General features: G+C 37.1%; 1 protein-coding gene and 1 long non-coding RNA gene across 8 annotated transcripts in view; one reads left to right on the top strand and one right to left on the bottom strand.

Moving 5' to 3' along the window:
* Nucleotides 1–14,492, top strand: part of PCCA (propionyl-CoA carboxylase subunit alpha) — a 417,069-nt gene that overhangs the window by 242,797 nt on the left and 159,780 nt on the right. The gene's annotated exons all lie outside the window — the stretch shown is intronic.
* LOC122484479 lies at nt 2,409–2,816 on the bottom strand. The gene is made up of 2 exons (XR_006297581.1): nt 2,685–2,816; nt 2,409–2,448 (listed from the first exon to the last, which is right to left on the bottom strand). It is a non-coding gene; the product is annotated as an uncharacterized LOC122484479 (long non-coding RNA).

The raw sequence follows: 14,492 nt of genomic DNA on the forward strand, positions 1-14,492 counted from the left end.
CACACCACACACGTCTAAGTAGATATGCATATGTTACATAAATACATTCTGTGGTTTAGTGGAAAAAAATAGAATTTAAAATTAGAAGTCTGGTTTCCAGTCATAACTGTACCACTTATTGTAATGTGACCTTAGATATATTACTTTAAACTTAAGTTTACCACTAAAATGGGAATAATGTTTTTCGTAAGTTTTTGTGAGAATAATTGATGTTGTGTAATTATATTTCAATACCCAAATTCTTTTACCTGATTTGTTATGAAGAAATAAGGGGCGTCTAGGTGGCTCAGTCAGTTAAGTTGTTGGACTCTTGGTTTTGGCTTAGGTCATGATTTTATGGGATCAAGCCCCACATTGGGCTCCTTGCTGACAGCATGGAGCCTGCTTGGGATTCCCTCCCCCCCCCCCTCTCAAAATAAATAAATAAACTAAAAAAAAAAATAAATGAATTTTATATTGTATAAAACTAAGTAAGTGTTTTATAGATAAGCAAAAATCATTAAGAATAAGAAATGGCCTTTTTTGTTTATTTATATCAAGTAGCTATGAATATGACAAGAAAGTAGAAATTGGGGTCTGATTATCTTTAGTGAAAAAAATGAGGTGTCTTATCTTACAGTCCAGCAAATGAGACACTAGTAGGGTGTGTTTTCCATGTTAATTTAGTCAAATCAATTTGGGACTCAAAACACAACACTTAGATCAAGAGTGATACATTCCACTGACTGAGCCAGGCAGGTGCCCCTATTTTGCTTTTTTTTTTTCCTTAAAAAACCCTTATATCAAGTATTTACTTATATTCTATTTCCATTCTTTTATAGTTTTTCTTTATTACACTGGTGTTTCATATTTCAGGCTTATTTTGCAAAGTGATAGGAGGTTGAGATCTAATTTTGCTTGTTCATATAGTTAACCAGTAGAATCAATTCCATTTTTTAAAAAATGTAATTCCAGCATAGTTAACATACATTGTTATATTAGTTTCAGTTGTACAATACAGTGATTCAGACTTCTATACATTACTCAGTGCTTCTCACGACAAGTGCACTCTTAATCCCCATCTCCCATTTCACCCATCTCTCACCACGCCCCCCCCCCCCATTTGTCCTCTATAGTTAGGAGTATGTCCTTTGGTTTGTCTCTTTTTTTCTTTGTTTTCTTAGAATTGGTCCCATTTATTCATTTGTTCTTTCCTCATTGATTATTAAATGTCACATTCATCCTATGCCAAATTCTTTAATTTACTTGAAAAAAATTTATTTATTTATTTAGTTTATTTATTTTATTTATTTTATTTTGAGAGAGAGAGAGCACAAATGTTTATTTATTTTGAGAGAGAGAGACAGAGCACAAGCAGGGGAGGGGCACAGAGAGAGGGAGACACAGAATCTGAAGTAGACTCCAGGCTTTGAGCTGTCAGCACAGAGCTGGATGCAAGGCTTGAACTCATCAGCCATGAGACTGTGACCCAAGTCAAAGTTTGGATGCTCAACCAACTGAGCCACGATGCACCCCAAATTCTTTTATTTTTAAAGTTTATTTATTTTGAAGTTGAAGGAGAGACAAAGAGAGGGGGAGAGGGAATAAATCCCAAGCAGGCTGCATACTGTCAGCACAGAGCCCAATGCAGGGCTTGATCTCAGCCATGAGAACCATGAGATCATGGCCTGAGCCAAAATCAGGAGCTGGACTCTTAACCAACTGAGCCACCCAGGTGCCCCATCCTATGCCAAATTCTTAAGTACATTAGGGTCTACTTCCAAATTTTTCTCTTCATTTGCATTTGTCATTCTACCCTTATATTAATAATTTATTATTTTCTTCCCAAAATTTATTGGTCATTCTTCTGGCTGAGCTTTGAAAGCACTTTAATATTAGAATTGCCTTAAAGCTACATAAATTTGAGTAGAATAGACATCAGATGTTGAGGTTTTTCAGAAAATGTGACTATTTATCAAAGTCTCTTTGATTCTCTCATTAAAGCTTTATAATTTTTTTTATTGTAAGAGTAGATTTCTTGTTATTCTTGGATAGTTTATGTTTTTGTATTATTATTCTTTGGTTTATATATTGTATTATGGATGGGACCTTTTTCTCATTTTTAAAATGATTATTCATTTCATAAAGAGAAGCTAATGATATTTGTATTTATTTTTTTAATTGTAAAAAAATGTCAGAATTTATCATCTTAACCATTTTTAAGTATATAGTACATTAGTGTTAGCTATATGTACAGTGTAGTGCAACCGATCTTTAGAAGGTGTTCATCTTGTAGAACTGAAATTCCACCCTCTCGAATAACATCCTGTTTCTTCACCTGCCCACCCACCTCCTGCCCCAAGCCCTTGGCACCCACCATTCTTTCTATCACCAGGAGTTTGACCACTTTAGTATTTGTATTTCTTTTGTAATAATTCTTCCTAGTTGTAAAAAAATCCATTGTAATACCTTTTTTTTTTTTAATTTTTTTTTTCAACGTTTATTTATTTTTGGGACAGAGGGAGACAGAGCATGAACAGGGGAGGGGCAGAGAGAGAGGGAGACACAGAATCAGAAACAGGCTCCAGGCTCTGAGCCATCAGCCTAGAGCCTGACGTGGGGCTCGAACTCACAGACCGCGAGATCGTGACCTGGCTGAAGTCGGACGCTTAACCGACTGCGCCACCCAGGCGCCCCTGTAATACCTTTTTAATTGATTTCAAGAGGGGCAATCATATAACCTTTTAAATCACTTGGGATCCTTTTGGATACAGGTAACAGAGCCATTGATTCAGACTGATAGTCGTTCTTGCTTCACAGTGAACAAGAAGCTCGGAGAAGAGAAAAGATAAAGTTCAGTATGGTTATCTGCTGATGCTACTTTTCTGTAGTTCTCTTAGCCTCACTTTCTTCTCCGTGTGGCTTTTTCATAACGCTGTGATAGCAGGATGGCTGTAGGGAGTTTTGGAAGTCAAATCTAGATAGGATTCAAAGGATTATGTCTGAGCAAACTTTTCCCAGATGATCCTCAACCAGCTACTTCTCAGTTCCTATTGACCAAAAGTAAGTCTCCTGCCCATTCGTAAGCCAATAACTGCAAAGGGAATTGGATTATCATGATTGTCTTGGAATGATTTTCTGGTATGAGATAGATGTTGAGTAACCAAAGTGGCCTCCGCATTTTCTAATTACCCCATGCCTTCCTTTCTGCTAGAGCTTCTAGTACAGTTTCATGTTTAAGAGCAAAGCTTTTGTGCCAGAGACTTGGATTTCCCCTGGTTCTGCCAGTCCCTAGCTATTATCTTAGGATAAATTATTTAATCTCTTTTGGACTCTATTTCCTCATCTGCAATATGAAGATAATTAGTAGTTCTTAATGAGTTTTTGTCAATGTCAAATGAGATATAAAATACTTAACATACCCATTTAATTTTAGCTATCCTTGCCCAATTTTCTTTTTTAGAATTTCTAATGACAAAGATTCCATTTCAAGGGTAATGGTTATGATGCATGCTTGTTTTATTTTTAGCTAACAAATACCTTGAGCATTTCAATATTAACAGATACTTTGGCAGTTGGTAGGAAATATTTTTTTCTTGTGTTAAGGGTGTGTTCTTCCATTCCACTTTGAATAAAAGAATAGTATACAGATATTAAGTATAATCACATGTCTTTTAATATCATCTGTTGATCATTATAAGAGTTGAGTTAGAAAATTTAGATATTTTAGGGGCACCTGGATGGCTCAGTCAGTTAAGAGTCCAACTTTTGATTTTAGCTCAGGTCATTATCTCACAGTTTGTGAAATTGAGCCCTGTGTTGGGCTCTGTGCTGACAGTGTGGATGGAGCCTGCTTGGTCTTCTCTCTGTTCCCTCTCTCTGCCCCTCCCACCCCTCAAAATAAATAAATAAACATTTCGAAAAGAAAATTTAGATAAATTAGCAGGGAACAAATGATTTCAAAAAATCCTACCCCCATTGAGCTTACATTTAATTAGCAGATGGTTGATAGACAAAACAGGTCAGTAAAACTGTGTGATATGAGAATGATAATGATGATAAATATTTTGGTGATAAACAGGGATGGATTATTGATTATCCTGGAGGTGGAGTATAGGGTAGTTGGGAGTTTTAATTTGGATCACAGGGAAGTGGATGGCAAGAAAGATTAGCAGGATGAGAAGACGAACTTTAGAGCAGACACCTAATGGTGGAAGGGAGCAAGTCACATGAATATCTCCAAGAAGAACCTTCCTGTCAGTGGAGACAGCAAATGCAAAGCCCCTGAGGTCAAAGTATGCCCCACCTGTTTGAAAAATAGCAAGGAGGCCAATGTAATGAGAAGAGTAAGCAAGCTCCCCTAGTAGGGCTAGAGTTGGTTTGGGTAGGCTGTTGTAAGGACTTCGGTTTTCACTGAATGAAATGGGGAGGCATTGCAGAGTCTCGAGCAAAGAACTTGTACCATGTGTAGTAATGAGCATTGTGGTTGCAATATTGTAAACAACCATAAGGAGGAAAGAGTAGAAGCCAGGAAGCTGGTCAGGCATAGAGGTCCTAGGCCTGAGCCCTGGAACACTCCACAGTAACAGGTTGGGAAGAGAGGCAGATCCAGCAGGAAATTAGTCTGGGGTGGAGTTGAGAGAGCCAAGTGCAGAAAGGGTTCAAGGAGGAAGACGTGTTCAACTGACATACATGATTTGAAGAGTGACTGTTGACTGTTGAAGTTAGCAATGTGGAGGTCATGGGGACCTTGATGAGGGCATTGTTCAGGAATGTTGTGTGGGAAGTGGTGGTTGAAGGTGGATTGAGGGGTGTTTGAGAACAGGTGGGGAGAGAGAAATGGCAGCTTATAAGTTCTAGAAACTCTTAGGAGGATTTGCCTTTTTTCTATGTATGTACATGAAGTGTGTTATTTTGATTTTACAGAAAATGGGCCATGCTACTTGAAAGGATGTCTTTTTTTTTAAAGCATGTTGTGTTGTCAACATTTCTCTGTATTAATAGTTTTTGAAAAAATGGTTTTCAAAGACTATACAATATTAGCAACTTGAAAAAATTAACATCTGTAGAAAACCTTGTTCTTATAAAATTGATAAATCCTGAGAATTGTTTTTTAATGTTTATTTTTGAGAGCGAGCGTGAGGAGGGACGTGGCTGAGAGAGAAGGAGACACAGAATCTGAAGCAGGCTCCACGCTATGAGCTTTCAGCCCAGAGTCGGACACAGGGCTTAAACCCATGAACCGCGAGATCATGACCTGAGCCTTGACTCAGGTTGCTTAACCGACTGAGCCACTCAGGCACCTCTGTCTAGCTTATTTTGTTTATGGCAGTCCCCCCTATTTAGTAATTGGGGTTAGGAAAATTATGTCATCTGTGGTTCTTTTGGCTCCTTCAGCTGGCACTGAAATGTCCGTGCTCGGTGTGGTCCAGTTGGCATCAGCCCGGAATGAGGTGGCAGGACTCAGAATTTTGGTGCCAGCACCACTTCCAAGTATACAGGTGGCCCAAGTCTCTGTACAAATGCTTCAACTTTTGACTCCGGTTTCCTCCTCTGAGAACAGCAGTGTTAGATCGGATGATTTCTGACTTTTTTTTTTAAGTGCTTATCCTGAGTGATTTGCATGGGGCTGAACAAGACCGTTTGACTCTCTGGTTTCTACTTAAAGCTTCTAATGTCTCTCTTGAGATTTGAGCAAAGGCGAAAGACTCAGGAAAGGGAACTCCTTCACTGTGGCCAACGATAACACTGTTGAAAAGACTTTAGCCTGGAAGGTTTTAAAATACGTAGGGTTCACTTTTGGAGAGATTGCTTTGGCTATGTGGAGTCAGTGTATCACCGCCTCTGGGAGTTGATCCTCCGTGGAATGTGTCGGGTATATGTATCAGGTATGTAGATGGGCTACAGAGCCTGCCGTGGGTTTCAGTGTCAGCCAGAGTGGCATAATGGAAAGTTACATTCACGTGACTCACTCATATTGTAGTTTCTTTCCTCTTCTGGCTTCCTGATAAAACAGAGAATCAATTCTTTAGTGATTTTTACCTGACAGATGCAATTATCTCGGGTTTTTTTCCTTGCTTCTTTCCTTTCCTGGTTGTGGATTTATAATTCTCTTATCTGTTACTAAGTTTTCAATTAGATGATAAAGTTTGAGGTTTTAAAATATCACAATCATTGAAAGATAAGTAGGGAAAGAAACATAGAAAAAAGCAGCCACATGAAAATAGTTCCCAAGGAAAAGCTAGTATTGTTGCACAGATGCAATTGGTTCTTTTACTGAAGTGTCTCTGAGTTTAAAAGGACACATTATTAATGGATTTATACCATCTGTGACAATAAAATACAACTTTTTATCATACTTGTCTCATATATGTTCTGAGGTAAACTACTTCATTATGAGAATGAAGTGGATGTTCTGATAACTGATTATATAATTAAAAAAATCATACTTTGGGTATATATTCACAAACATACATAGCCATGCTTTGCCTTTGGAAATGCCTACTTTGATTGGAGCAAATAAGTCTCCTAAAAGCAACAAAGGGGAGAAAATGTTAATTCAGTCATTAACCTTTAAGCCTGCCTTACTTTTTACTATCTCTGTTACAGTATTTTTTGTTACTTAATATGACCACGTCCTGGGTGATTTAGAAATCTACGTGAGTTCAAACACACACTATTAATGGCTAAGATGGCCTATTTATACATTATTTTTTGCTAAGTGTTACACTTTAAAATATTTTTTTCTTTGATTCCACCATACCAGCTGAACAGAAGACAGAATGGCCTCATTATTGTAGGAGAATTTCTCCATTCCCTGCAATGATTCCAGAAGCTCTTGCACACTTCATCAGTATTATTGTAATTCTTTGGCTGCAGGATATTTGGCAGCTGTTGCACCCCACTGGCAAATCCTATTCATACTTCTTTCCCATTCACTACTGCCATTGGAGAATTGATTTCTCTCTCCTCTACTCTAACCTTTCCCAATTCATTTTGGATTGTTCAATGTGAAACATTTTAATTTCATATCATACAGCTATTCAGCTCACAATCCCTTTTTTAACCTGTCACCAGGGTAACAGCATAGCATGCTTTCTTTAGGCAATCAAGTTTTTATTTCACATGCTTAATGTTGCATTAAATGTTTGCATTTTGTTTAACCCCCCTTAAATACTTTGAACTCTGAATATGTTTTATAGGATAATGAAATCCTTGATTTTTGAATTGAAACTAAGTCAACACCATCACTACATTCATAGTAAAATGTCAAACGATTAATTTACATAATTCAAAGATTATTATTAAAACTCCCAAGTTAGCTGATCTGTGTAAAGCAATTTTCTGTAGGTAATGGAGGAATATTTGTATATATTTATGTTTTTCCTGGTTCCAAAAAAATATTTAAAGGGGATTTAGAGAGATTTAAACAAGGAACATTTCAAAAGAGCAATGGAATTAGTACAAATGGAAAAATATATCTTTTGAAGATAATAATTCATTTTTCAGTATTATGTTCTTTTCTCTGTGTATGTACTTAAATATATATACTGTAGTAATTTATGTATTTGGTGATGGATGAGGTAATCTACCAGAATGAAATTAAAAGTCTCTTGTAGGTGATTGATTTGGGCATTGTGTTCATTAATAGCTATTTATCCATTTACTTCAGTACAGACGTTACCTCACAGATGTTGCGAGTTTGGTTTTAGCCTACCACAGTAAAGTAAATACTGCAGTAAAGCCAGTCAGATGAATTTTTTGGTTTCCCAATGTGAATAAAAGTTATGTTTACACTATACAGTAATCTGTTAAGTATGCAAAGCATTGTGTCTAAAAAAGCAATGTGCACACTTTAATTTTAATACTTTATTGCCAAATAAATGTTCACCATCATCTGAACTTTCAATGAGCTGTAACCACCAGAAATCACTGTAACAAATCTAAAAACTTTGAAATATTATGACAGTTACCAAAATGCAGCAGACACAAAGTGAGCAAATGGAAAAGTGGTGTTGATAGACTTGCTTGAGGCAGGGTTGCTACAAACCTTCAGTTTTGTTTTTTTTTTAATTTTTTTTTTCAACGTTTATTTATTTTTGGGACAAAGAGAGACAGAGCATGAACGGGGGAGGGGCAGAGAGAGAGGGAGACACAGAATCTGAAACAGGCTCCAGGCTCCGAGCCATCAGCCCAGAGCCCGACGCGGGGCTCGAACTCACGGACCGCGAGATCGTGACCTGGCTGAAGTCGGACGCTTAACCGACTGCGCCCCCCAGGCGCCCCCCCCCCTTTTTTTTAAGCAATATCTGCAAAGCCCAATAAAGCAGAGTGCAGTAAAATGAGTTGTCCCTGTGCTACTTTGTCTTTAAATAATCCAATAATAATGATAGATTAGTAAAGATGGAAATTAGTATGTTTAGATCTTGATTCTTTGAATTGAATAGACTTGAGCTGTCTTTATAGAGCTACTTTCCATCTTTATTTATTTTTTTTTTAATTTTTTTAATGTTTATTGATTTTTGAGACAGAGACAGAGCATGAACAGGGGTGGGTCAGAGAGAGGGAGGGAGACACAGAATATGAAACAAGCTCCAGGCTCTGAGTCGTCAGCACAGTGCCTGATGCGGGGCTCGAACCCACAAACTGCGAGATCATGACCTGAGCCGAAGTCGGACGCTTAACCGACTGAGCCACCCAGGCGCCCCTCCATCTTTATTCTAAATAATAGTTTCAATGAAATTTGTTCCGTGAATATTATGAAATTTGGAATAGTCCAAGAAATATAAAGAAATGTGTATGGAAAGCAAGAACGTAGATTAGTTAATAACCCATGTTGTTTGAAAGCACTGTTAATTAAAAAAGTATATATTGACATGTACCTCTTTAAGTATCCTAATACTCCCCTATACAATCACTAATGTTTTTGCATTAATCTATAGGATAAACTTCGAATTAACCTATTTTTTCTTTTATACTATCTTTTTATTTTACTTAAAAAAACTTATGATTTAGTACTCTTTAGAATTTGTGGCCTCACACAGTGTGTCAGACTAATTTCTAATTTCATACCTTCAGTGCCCATGTGTCATAAGTGGCCCTGAATCTAGGTAATGTTGGTCTAGATGACCAGTATCTTGACCATCTACCTCACAAAGGTCACTTTGTTTTGGTAGAATAAATTCCTGAATATATATGTTAATGGTAATAACTTTTTACCTTCAGAATTAGAGTTATTAGATTATTCCAAAAATAACAAATAGCATGCCTTGTGGTAAGTTGCTTGGGCTTAGAGTAATAACAAAGCAATTCCTTCCATTTAAGAAGCTTAAAATAGAATGGAACAGGTAGACATTAAACAGATGATTATTAGCCCTGAAAACTGCTAGAGAAAGAGTGCAGCATGAGTGAAGTGTGAAGGAAGGGAATCTCATTTGCAGGTTAGCTGCACTATGTGAATATCCAGTTTTCAATAAAAAGTTACAAGACATGAAGAAATATGGAAGTATGTCCCTTTTACAGGTTAAAAAATCAATAGAAACTGTTCAGAAGGGTGGCTGAAATGTTGTGTTTTATTATGCCATAACCTTAAATAACCTGTTAAAAATATGTTCAAAGGACTAAAGGAAACCAGATACAAAGAAGTAACAGTATGGCAACCATGTCTCACTAAATAGAAAATATTGATAAAAATTCCAGAGATGAAAATACAATGCCTACAATGAAAAAGTATACTAGAGAGAACTCTACAATAGGTTTGACCTGGCAAAAGAAACCATCAGCAATTTTGAAAATACATTGAAATTATCTAGTGTGAGGAATGAAAAGAAAAATGAACAGAGCTTCAGAGACCCATGGGACACCATCACATGTACCAGCATACATGCTGAATCCCAGAAGGAGAGGAGAAAAAAGATAAAGGAATGGAAAGAATAAACCATAGCTGGGATTGCCTGGCTGGCTCAGTCAGTAGAACATGTGACTCTTGGGGTCATGAGTTCAAGCTCCACTTTGGGTATAGAGCTTACTGGAAAAAAAGAAAATGAAAAAGAAGTCATTGCAAAAAACATCACAAATTTCATGAAAAACATTAATCTGTACATTCAAGAAGTAGATAAATTAGAAGAAGCTCAAAAAGTTCTGTATCTACACACATTATTGTCAAACTGTCAAAACCAAACAGAATCTTAAAAGCGGCAAGAGAAAAATGACTCCTCCTGTGCAGTTAACATTTCATCAGAATCAATGGAGCCTTGATGATATAAATGAAATGCTGAAGGAAAATAAAAACACAAAGAATGTCATCAAAGAATTCTATATCCAGCAAAACTATCCTTTAAAAAATGAAGGAGACATGAAGACATTCCCAGGTAAACAAAAACCAAGAGAATCCATTGCTAGTAGACCTATCCAACCAAAACTCAAATACACATGAAGTAATAAAGAGCACTGGTTAAAGATTAGTACATCTTTTTTCTTATTTAATAGACAAATGCCCTTAAAGATAGGGGTGCCTGGGTGGCTCAGTCAGTTAAGTGTACAACTTTTGGTTTTGGTCCAGGTCATGATCTCAGGGTCATAAATCTAGTTCTGTGGTCAGGCTCCATGCTGGGTGTGAAGCCTGCTTAAGATTCTTTGCCTCTACTCTCCCCTGCTCAAGCATGTCTCTAAAAAGTGGGGTAGGGGGATGCCTGGGTGGCTCATTTGGTTAAGCATCTGCCTTTTGACTTTGGCTCAGGTCATGATCACATGGTTCATGGGATTGAGCCCCATGTAGGCTTGGAATTCTCTCTCTCCCTCTTTCTCTGCCCCTCTCCCCCTTGTATGCCCTCTCTCTCAAATAAATATTTTTTTAAAAAATTTAAAAAGTCAACTTAATGCAGTAGTTATAATTGTAAGTTGGTAGGTGCACAATATATACAGATGTAATTTCTATGGCAATAAGATATGTAAGGGTGGAGGAATTAAGATATATTGGAGCAGATTTTCTGTATGCTATTGCAATTGAGTTAGCATTAATCCAAGCTATAGTGTTTAAATGTAAGGTGCTAATTTGTAATCCCCAAGGTAACCACTAAGAAAACTGCTTTTAAAAATAGTAAATGAGGGGCACCTGGGTGGCTCAGTCAGTTAAGTGTCCGACTTTGGCTCAGGTCATGATCTCACAGTTCATGAGTTCGAGCCCCGCATTGGGCTCTATGCTGACCGCTCAGAACCTGGAGCCTGCTTCAGATTCTGTGTCTCCCTCTCTCTCTGCCTCTCCCCTGCTCATGCTGTGTCTCTCTCTGTCTCAAAAATAAGTAAAAACATTTAAAAAAATGAAAAATAGTAAATGAAACATTAAGGGAATTAAAATGGTACAACAGTTGAAACAAAAGAAGGCAGGGGCACCTGGATGGCTTAGTCAGTTAAGCATCCAACTTTGGCTCAGGTCACTATCTCACCATTTGTAGGCCCGAGCCCTGCATTAGTCTCTGTGCTGACAGCTCAGAGCCTGGAGCTTGCTTTGGGTTCTGTGTCTCCCTCTCCCACTTCCCCTCCCTGGCTTGGCTTATGCTCTGTCTCCAAAATATAAACATTAAAAAAAATTTTTTTTTTAAAGGCAGTAATGGAGGAATAGAAGAACAAAAAAAGACATAACCTATAACAAGCAAAAATTAAAATGAGAGATGTAAATCCTACTTGATGCATATATTAAATGTAAATAGATTAAACATGCCAATCAAGGGTAGATATTGGCAGAATGGGTAAAAAGCAAGATCAAACTGTATGCTTTCTACAATAGACCTGCTTTATTGTTATTTTTAAATTTTTCCGTTGTTTATTTTGTTAAATCCTGATAAGTATACTCTTTAATTCCCATTTCCCTTCATTCCCCTGCCTTCTGGTAACCATCATTTCTCTGTAGTTAAAAGTCTGTTTCTTGGTTTGTCCCTTTTTTCCCCCCTTTGCTCATTTGTTTTGTTTCTTAAATTACCCATGAGTGAAATCATATGCTAATTTGTCTTTCTCTGACTGACTTATTTCACTTAGCATTATACTCTTTAGCACTCTCCATGTGGTTGCAAATGACAAGATAAAACAGAAGATCGGGGGTACCTGCTGGTGCATTCAGTTAAACATCAACTCTTGATTTCAGTTCAGGTCATGATCTCATTGTTCATGGGTTTGAGCCCCATGTCAGTCTCTGTGCTGACAGCTCAGGGCCTGCTTGGGAATCTCTCTCCCTCTCTCTCTGCCCTTCCCCCATGTTCACTTGTTCTCTTTCTCTCTCAAAAAAACAGAAACAAAAACAAAACAAAGATTGAACTGGATGCTTTTTACAATAGGGTATTTCTATTATTATATTTTAATATAATTTATTGTCAAGTTAGCTAATACATAGTCTATACAGTGTACTCTTGGCTTCAGGAGTAGATTCCCATGATTTATCATTTACATATAACACCCAGTGTTCATCCCAACAAGTGTCCTTCTCAATGCCCATCACCTATTTTGCCCGACCCCCCCCCCACCCCCATCAACCCACAGTTTGTTCTCTGTATTTAAGAGTCTCTTATGGTTTGCCTTCCTCTTTGTTTGTAACTATTTTTTTTTCCCTTCCCTTCCCTCATGGTCTTCTGTTAAGTTTCTCAAATTCCACACGAGTGAAAACATGAAATCTGTCTGTCTCTGACTTATTTCACTTAGCGTAATATCCTCCGGTTCCATTCATGTTGTTGCAAATGGCAAGATTTCATTCTTTTTTAATTGCCGAGTAGTATTCTTGTGTGTGTGTGTGTGTGTGTGTGTGTGTGTGTGTACACACACACCATGTCTTTTATCCATTCATCAGTCAATGGGCATTTGGGCTGTTTCCATATTTTGGCTATTATTGGGCTGGTACAAACATTGGGGTACATGTGCACCTATGAATCAGCACTCCTGTATCCTTTGCATAAATTCCTAGTAGTGCTATTGCTGGGTTGTAGGGTAATTCTATTTTTTTCAAGTTTGTTTATTTTAAGAGAGAGAGCACAAACAGGGTAGGGCCAGAGACATGGGGAGAGAGAGAATTCCAAGCAGCCTCTGCACTGTCAGCACAGAGCCTGTTGTGGGGCTTGAACTTATGAACCATGAGATCATGACCTGAGCCGAAATCAAGAGTTGGACACTAACTGACCTAGCCACCTAGGCATCCTGGGTAATTCTATTTTTAATTTTTTGAGGAATTTCCACACTGTTTTCAGAGTAGCTGCACCAGTTTGCATTCCCACCAACAGTGCAAGAGGATTCCCCTTAATAGAAATACTTTAGACTCAGAGACACAATAGGTTGAAAATAAAAGGAGAGAGTTATTAGACAAATATTATATTTACAATACTAATATTGTTATTACTAATACTAATATCAGACAAAATTTTAAGACAAAAATTGTTACTGGAGACAAAAAGGGATATTTTATAGGATTACATAGCACAATTGTTAGAAACTATAATACCCCACTTTTAGTAATGGATAGAACAATTAGACAAGATAAACAAGGAAGTAGAAGACTTGAAAAATACTATAAACCAAATAGATGTAATACAGATATGTAGAACAATCCACCCAACAACACCAGAGTATGCAATTTCTCAAGTGCATGTGTGACATTTTCCAGAAAAGACCATATCATATGCTAAGCCATAGAACAAGACTCAGTAAATTCAATAGGATTAGAATTATACAAAGTATCTTCTCCAACCACAACTGAATGAAATTAGAAATATACAATAAAGGAAATGAGAAATTCACAAATATGTGGAAATTAAGCAACCCTAAAAAACCAGTGTGTTAAAGGAGAAATCACAAGAGAAATTAGAAAATATTTTGAAATGGATGTAAACAAAAACATGGTTCAAAAACTTATGGGATGCATTAAAGCAGTGGTTATTAGAGGGCAATTTAGAGCCAGAAACACAGATGTTACAAAAAGAAGAAAGATACCAATCACGTCATCTTCCACTTTAGGAAAATAGAAAACGAAGAGCAAACTAAACCCAAAGTTAGCAGAGGGAAGAAAATACTAAAGATTAAAATGAAAATAAATGAAATAGAGAATAGAAAAACAATAAAGGAAATTAATAAAAGCAGTATTTGGGAAGATCAACAGAAATGCAAATCTTACAGAAGACTGTAAGAGAAAAAGACTTCCAACAGTTAAAAATGGTAATGAAAGAGGGTGTATGCATACAGACCTTAGAGAATTAAAAAGGATTATAAGGGAATAACTTGACCAGATATTTACCAACAAATTAGGTAACATAAAATGGAGACATTCCTGGAAAGATGCAAGCTACTGACATGGACTCAAGAAGAAACAGAAAGTCTGTATAGACCTGAAAGAGACTGAATTGGTCATCACAAAACTTCCCAAAAGGAAGAGCCCAGGACCAGAAGTCTTCACTGATGAATTCAATCAAGTGTTCAGAAGGGAATTAACACCAATTCCTTACAGACTTTTCCACAAATAGAGAAGAGAAACATTTGCA

This window comes from Prionailurus bengalensis, chromosome A1 (genome assembly GCF_016509475.1).
Source record: "Prionailurus bengalensis isolate Pbe53 chromosome A1, Fcat_Pben_1.1_paternal_pri, whole genome shotgun sequence".
NCBI classification, from domain to species: domain Eukaryota; kingdom Metazoa; phylum Chordata; class Mammalia; order Carnivora; family Felidae; genus Prionailurus; species Prionailurus bengalensis.